Source organism: Myotis brandtii, unplaced genomic scaffold, assembly GCF_000412655.1.
Source record: "Myotis brandtii unplaced genomic scaffold, ASM41265v1 scaffold609, whole genome shotgun sequence".
NCBI lineage: Eukaryota > Metazoa > Chordata > Mammalia > Chiroptera > Vespertilionidae > Myotis > Myotis brandtii.
In genome coordinates this window covers 522,978-531,444 of record NW_005370315.1, presented here as the reverse complement: position 1 = coordinate 531,444, position 8,467 = coordinate 522,978, and positions in this window count along the sequence as shown.

Genomic DNA, 8,467 nt, shown 5'->3' with positions numbered 1-8,467 from the left:
TGAGGAGAGATCCTTGGGATTCTACAAAGTTTTAATAATTCAAACAGAAATATTTTTGTTATCATTTTGCAGTAATTTTGCAGTTGTATCTGCCAACAAATATACTAGTCATACCTGAGTTACTAGTTTTTCTTTATTATATCCCTTATTCTGGCTGATGTGCAATCAGTACATTTTTCCTTAGTTCTATTTGTTGTTACACTGGTTGGGGTGTTGTGTTAGTATTACTTTTATATTATTGAATATTGAAATATATTTTAAAACCATGGAAAATTACAAAGGCTAATATATTGACTTTGTATAATTAAAACAATTAGCATTATGTCATAGTTGTTTCATATTCTTCCTTTATGTTATTTTCAAAGAAATTGAACTTTAAGTAAAAAGTGGTAATCACTTTCATATATTTGCAAATGGAAACAAGATTCAAGGTATTTTCCCAAGTCACCCAGGTAATCAGTGGCTATGCAAGTTCCAAAGCACGAGTCTCTAGATTCTTGATATGCTCTTCCATCTACAGGACCACTGCTTTAATTATTGGTTGAAATAAATATGAAGTCATATGCCCTGGCCAGGTGGCTCGGTAGGTTGGCGCATCTTTCCATACACCAAAAAGTTGTGGGTTCCATTTCACAATAGGGCACAAGTTGTGGGTCGCTCCCAGGTTGGGGTGCATACAGGAAGCAACTGATTGATGCTTCCCTCTCACATTGATGTTTCTCTCTCTCTCTCTCCCCCTCATCCTCTCTCTAAACATATCATTGGGTGAGGATGTAAAAAATCATATAAATAGATATCATATTTCTATGCACTCAAATTTAAAAAATGGCATTTTTGTTTAGTTTAGATTTAGATAGTGGTAATAACTTTACTCTCATCACCAAAATAATCTAAATAACCTACAAAATCTATTTTTATAAATCCATGAGGGATCTGAGCATAGAAAGAAACATAAAATGAACTAAATTCCAAAAGCGATGGATGCTAATATGAAGAAAAACACACAGCTGCTCTCAACTGTGTTAGCTTGGAAAGAGGAAGAGAAAGCAGCTGTAGGAAAATAATAGAAATACTAGTGTGAAGACAACATTGTCAGAAATGAATAATTCATTAGACAAACAATAGGAGCTTGGAAGCAGAAGAAGAAAGCATAAATTAACTTAATATAGGTCAGTAGAATATATTCTCTCTGAAACAAAAATATGTTCATAAAACAAAAGATTTCTAGCTATTTCCAATTTATTTATAAGTAGACTCTCATAAAGAGAGGAGAGAATGTAGAAGAAAATATATTTGAAGAGATGAAAATCAAGAACTTTCCAAAGTTGATAAACTACATCAACCCACTCTACCAGAAATCTTAGTGACTATTTAATTGGATAGTACACAGACAATTATACCTCGTCTCAAGATAGTCAAGTGGCTAAATATCACAACTAAAGAGGATAACCAAAAGCAGCTAGAGAAATAAAACATTAAAATGAGCAGAATGAATGCACAATTTATGGCTGACATGTTTCCAGAACTGTTGGCTAGAAGAATATAAATCATCTTTAAAGTGCTGCTGGGAAACAAAATAAACCGCATATACACAGAAGTAACAAGCCCCAAACAAGTTGCTTTTCAACCTGGGACTTAGTATACAGTAAAAAATTCTTGAAAATTTAAGGTGAAATGAAAATGTTATTTACTTTTTAAACACAAGTAATAACATATTATGAGACTTATAGAATATATAATAGTAAAATATAAGACAATAAGAGGTGGGAGGATGTATAGCATTATGCTATTATAAGGTGTTCATACTGTTCATGAATTAGTATAATATTTGAAGGCAAATATGATAACTTAAAGAAACATTTTACAATATCTAGAGCACACACACACACACTATAAAGAGGTATAGCTAAAATGTCAATACAAGAGATAAAATATAGAATTAAAAATAAGTGGTCCATCCACAGGAAGATAAAATAAAAATGAAAAGACAAAAAACAGAGGGACAAGTAGAAAATAAATAGCATGTGGATATTTTTGAAAAGGCAATACATACTATATGCTGTTTACAAGAAAGAAACACTAATTATAAGGACAAATTAAAAGTAAAAAGATAGAAAAATGTATGCCATTAAATAGTAAGGGGCTATAATCATATCAGATAAAATAAAATATAAGGCAAAGTGTATTACTAGAAACAATAGAGACATTTTGTAATGTCTCTTCTTACACAAGAATAAGAAGCCAAAAACAAGTTGCTTTTCTACCTGGAATTTAGTATACAGTAAAACATTCTTTTTAAAAAAATTGTTTAAAGTATTACATATGTCTCCTTTTGACCCATCAACCCCTTTCCGGCCACTCCCACCCCCCAGGACAAGCCCCCACTGCCCCAGTGTCCATTGGTTATGCTAATATGCATGCATACAATATGCATGCATATGCTACTATGCAAGTCCTTTAGTTGATCTCTTAGCCCCCGCCCCCACCCATCCCCTGCCTTCCCTCTGAGGTTTGACGGTCTGTTTGGTGTTTCCCTGTCTCTGGATCTATTTTTGTTCATCAGTTTATGTTGTTCATTATATTCCACAAATGAATGAGATCATGTGATATTTATCTTTCTCTGACTGGCTTATTTTGCTTACATAATGCTCTCAAGGTCTATCTATACTGTTGCAAATGGTAAAAGTTCCTTCTTTTTTATGGCAGTGTAGTATTCCATTGTGTAGATGTGCCAGTTTTTTAATTCACTCATCTGCTGATGGGCACTTAAGCTGTTTTAAAATCTTCCTGGTATTGGCACAAGAACAGACATATAGATCAATGAAACAGAACAGAGAACCCAGAAATCGACCCAAGCCATTATATTCAATTAATATTTGACAAAGGAAGCAAGAGCATACAATGGAGTCAAGACAGTCTCTTCAATAAATGGTGTTGGGAAAATTGGACAGATACATGCAAAAAAATGAAACTAGACCACCAACTTACACCATACACAAAAATAAACTCAAAATGAATAAAGGACTTAAACGCAAGACAGGAAACCATAAAAATCCTACAAGACTCCATAGGCAGCAAAATAGCAGACATATGTCATAGCAATATCTTTACCGACACAGCTCCTAGGGCAATGGAGACTAAGAAGAAAATAAACAAGTGGGACTACATAAAAATAAAAAGCTTCTGCACAGCAAAAGAAATCATCAACAAAAACAACAAGAAAGCCCACTGCATGGGAGAAAATATTTGCCAATGCTACCTCAGATAAGGATTTAATCTCTAAAATTTACAGAGAACTCATACAACTTAACAAAAGGAAGATAAACAATCCAATCAAAAAATGGGTAAGGGACCTAAATAGACACTTTTCGAAAGAGGACATACAGAAGGCCAAGCGACATATGAAAACATGCTCAAACTCACTAATCACTAGAGAGACACAAATCAAAACAACAATGACGTACCATTCACACCTGTCAGAATGGCTACCATCAACAAATCAACAAAGGACAAGTGCTGGAGAGGATGTGGAGAAAAGGGAACCCTCGTGTACTGCTGGTGGGAATGCAGACTGGTGCAGCCGTGGTGGAGAACAGTATGGAGTTTCCTCAAAAAACTAAAAATGGAACTCCCATTTGACCCAATAATCTCACTTCTAGGAATATGTCCCAAGAAATCAGAAACACCTATCAGAAAGGATATATGCACCTCTATGTTCATAGCAGCACAATTTACAATAGCTAAGATTTGGAAATCGTAAAACATTCTTAAAAATTGAAGGTGGATTAATTTACTAACAGTGTTTAATAATGCAAAAAATGAAACTAGGTCACCAAATTACACCACACACAAGAATAAACTCAAAATGTAAGTTATATCACCACAAAAATCTTAGAAGAAAACATAGGAAATAAAATCTCAGACATCTCTTATAGCAATATTTTTGCTGATTTGTCACTGAGGACAAGAAAGATGCAGGAAAAAATAAACAAATGAGACTACATTTTAACTAAAAGCTTCTTCACAGCAAAAGAAAACATCAACAAAGTGAAAAAAGAATGCATTTTATGGGAGAACTTATTCACCAATGATATATCGGATAGGGGGTTAATCTCCAAAATATAAAATAACGTATATAGCTCAACACCAGGAAGAAAAACAATCTAATTAAAAAATGAGCAAAAGACCCAGGCCAGGTGGCTCAGTTGGTTGGAGCATTGTCCCATACACCAAAAGTTTGTGGGCTTGATCCCTGGTTGGGGCATGTATGGGAGGCAACTGATCGATGTTTCTCTCTTACGTAGATATTTCTATCTCCCTTCCTCTCTCTCTAAAATCAATAAAAACATATCCTCGGGTGAGGATTTTTAAAAAATGAGTAAAGGAACTGAATAGACACTTCTCCAAAGAGGACACACAGATGGCCAATAGACATATGAAAAAATGCTCAATGTCAAAATCATCAGAGAGATACTAATTCAAACACAATACAATATCATTTCACACTGCCAGAATGGCTACCATCAATAAATCAACAAAAACAAGTGCTGGCAGGGATATGGGTAAAAGGGAACACTTGTGCACTGCTGGTGGGAGTGCAGGCTGGTGCAGCCACTGTGGAAAACAGTATGGAGTTTCCTAAAAAATTTAAAAATGGAACTGCCTATTGACCCAGCGATCCCACTTTTGTGCATATACCCTAAGAATCCTGAAACACCAATTCAAAAGAATATATGTATCCATATGTTCATTGCAGCATTATTTACAATGGTCAAGATCTGGAAACAGCCCAAGTGCCCATCAGTAGAGGAGTTGATAAAAAAGTTGTGGTAGATTTACATGATGGAATACTACACAACCATTAAAAAGAAAGAAATCTTCCTTTTTGCCACAGCATGGGTGGACCTGGAGATGATTATGCTCAGTAAAATAAGCCAGTCAGAGAAAGACAAACACTATATGATCTCACTTATATGTGGAATTTAATAAACAAAATAAACTGATGAACAAAATAGAACCAGAGGCCTGGATACACAGAACAGACTGACAGCTGTCAGAGGGGATAGTAGAGGGAGGACTGAGTGAAAGAAGGTGAAGAGATTAGTCAAGGAACATATAAGCATAACCCATAGACCTAGACAAGAGGGTGGTGAGGGCCAGAGGAAAGAGGATTGGGGGCTCAAAGGAAGTGGGCAAAGGGGGAGAAATGCAGACATATTTAATAGTGTCAACAATAAAAATTTTTTAAAATTCTCTATGTGACTGCACTGAACACAGAGCTCAAAATACATGAAACCAAAATTGACAAAATAAAGGGAAACATAGGCAAATCAACAAATATACTAGTATATTTGAATGCTCTTATCTCTACAATCACTTGATCAGGTAGACAAAAAATTCTTATGACGAATATATAAAAGACTAGTGGCCTGGTGTACAAAATTCGTGCACGGGGGGGGAGGGGGGTTGTCCCTCAGCCCGGCCTGCACCCTCTCCAATCTGGGACCCCTCCAAGGATGTCCTACTGCCGGTTTCTGGCCTGCTCACTCCAAACTGACCCCCCCCCACACAGTCCTGATCACCCCCAACTGACCCTTCCCTCTCCAGCCTGATCACCCCCAACTACCCCCCCGCCTAAACTGGCAGTTGGACATCCCTCTCGCAATCCGAGATTGCTGGCTCCTAACCGCTCACCTGCCTGCCTGCCTGCCTGATTGCTCCTAACCACTCTGCCTTCCTGCCTGATTTCTCCTAACCACTCTGCCTGCCAGCTTGCTCGCCCCCAAATGCCCCCGCTGCCTGCCTGCTCACTCCCAAATGCCCCCCTGTCAGCCTGATCACCCCCAACCCCCCCACTGCTGGCCTGCTTCCCCCTGCCAGCCTGATCACCCCAAACTGCACCCCCTGCTAGCCTGCTCGCCCCTACCTTCCATCCCCACTGGCCTGCTCATCCCCAACTGTCCCCCTGCTGGCCTGCTCACTCCAAACTGACCCCCCCCCACACAGTCCTGATCACCCCCAACTGACCCTTCCCTCTCCAGCCTGATCACCCCCAACTACCCCCCCGCACTGGCCTGATCACCCACAACTGCTGTCCCATCCTGGCCTGATCACCCACAACTGCCCTCCCCTCTTGGCCTCTAACTGCCTCTACCTCAGCCCCGCCACCATGGCTTTGTCCAGAAGAACATCTGGTAGGTCTCCTGGAAGGTCTCCCTGTTTAATTAGCATATTACCCTTTTATTAGTATACAGGCCTGGTGCATGGGTGGGGGACAGCTGGTTTGCCCTGAAGGGTGTCCTGGATCAGGGTGGGGGTTCCCTTGGGGCATTGGGCAGACTGGGCGAGGGGCCTATGGTGGTTTGCAGGCCGGCAACACCCCCATGAGATGAAGGTCCCTGCTCGGGGGGGGGGGCAGCCTGGGAGAGGGGCTGAGGGCTGTTTTCAAGCTGACCACAGCCCCTTCAGGGTGAGGATTCCCGCTGGGGTGCCTGGCTAGCCTGAGTGAGGGGCTGATGACTGTTTGCAGGCTGGCCAAGCCCCCCAACGGGGACCCTCACCCCATGGGGGCATGGCCAGCCTAGGTGAGAGGCTGAGGGCTGTTTTCAGGCTGGCCATACCCCCTTCAGGGTGGAGGTCCCTGCTGGGGTGCCTGTCCAGCCTGGGTGAGGGGCTGATGGCTGTTTTCAGGTTGGCCAGATCCCCCCAGTGGGGACTCTTACTCCATGGGGGCATGGCCATCCTGGGTAAGGGGCTGAGGGCCATTTTCAGGCTGGCCATGCCACCCGGCGACCCAGACTCCCAGCCCCTCGTGTGTTTTTTTCCAGCCCCTCCTTTTTTTCTTTTCCAGCCACTCCTTGAGGGGAGGCCAGGGCCAGCTGGAAGCCTGGGTCACCATGACCCAGGCTCCCAGCCACTCCTGCAGCGGGGGCCAGAGTGGGTGGGAAGCTTGGCTTCCTTTGTCGCCAGGGGTAACCCAAGCCTCAGCTCCGTGGCCACTGCCATCTTTGTTGGGTTAATTTGCACACTTGCCCTGATTGGCTGGTGGGAGTAGCGGAGTGATGACCAATTTGCATGTTTCTCTTTTATTAGTGTGGATGTGAACAAGATTATCAACCAACTTGATTTAATTGACATTCACAGAACACTGTGTTTTATTGAGAGACAATTCTCCATTTTTTAAAAAATATCTCTGGATGTTCTACTAGCAAAGGCATGCCTACTTTGTCCTGGAATACCTTTCAAAGATGTTTATATAACATACTAGAGGCCTGATGCATGATACTCATGCAAGGGGCTCGACCCTTGCAGCCCTGGCTTCGTCTGGAAGTCGTCTGGAAGGACATCTGGAAGGATATCTGGAATGTCGTTTGGCTGTCCTGTCTAATTAGCATATTATGGTTTTATTATTATAGACTAGAGGCCCGGTGCACAAAAATTTGTGCACTCAGGGGGGTCCCTCAGCCCAGCCTGTGCCCTCTCGCAGTCTGGGACCCCTCGGGGGATGTCCACCTGTTGGCTTAGGCCTGCTCCCTGGGGGATCGGGCCTAAGTTGGCAATCAGACATCCCTCTGGCAGCCCGGGAGCCCTTGGGGGATGTCCACTTGCCAGCAGGGAGCAGACCTAAGCTGCAGCCAGACATCCTTAGCACTGCTCAGGAGGCGGGAGAGGCACCCACTACCACAGCTTTGCTGGCAGCCATCAGCCTGGCTTGTGGCTGAGCAGAGCTCCCCTGTGGGAGTGCACTGACCACCAGGGGGCAGCTCCTGCATTGAGTGTCTTCCCCCTGGTTGTCAGTGTGTGTCATAGTGACCAGTCATTCCCAGTCATTCTGCTGTTAGGGTCAATTTGCATATTACCCTTTTATTATATAGGATAGAGGCCTGGTGCATGGGTGGGGGCCAGCTGGTTTGCCCTGAAGGGTGTCCTGGATCAGGGTGGGGGTCCTGCTGGGGTGCCTGGCCAGCCTGGGTGAGGTGCTAAGGGCCGTTTTAAGGCTGGCCACACCTCCTTCAGGGTGGGGTCTCTACTGGGGTGCCTGGCCAGCCTGGGTGAGGGGCTGATGGACGTTTTCAGGCTGGGGATGGCCATGGGCTGGAAGCAGGTATCTGTTATTTATTTATCTTCTATAATTGAAACTTTGTAACCTTGAGTGGAGGCCAGGGTGGCTGGAAGCAGGTATCTGGGATTTATTTATCTTCTATAATTGAAACTTTGTAGCCTTGAGCGGAGCTCAGGGCTGGCAGGGAAGGTGGGAAGCTTGGCTTCCTCCATTGTCGGGGGCAACCCAAGCCTTCTGCTCACTCCAGCTCAGTTGCTGCTGCCATCTTAGTTGGGTTAATTTGCATATTTGCTCCTGATTGGCTGATGGGTGTGGCTTGTGGGTGTATTGGAGGTACGGTCAATTTGCATGTTTCTCTTTTATTAGATTAGCCCGGCCTGTGCCCTCTCGCAGTCTGGGACCCCT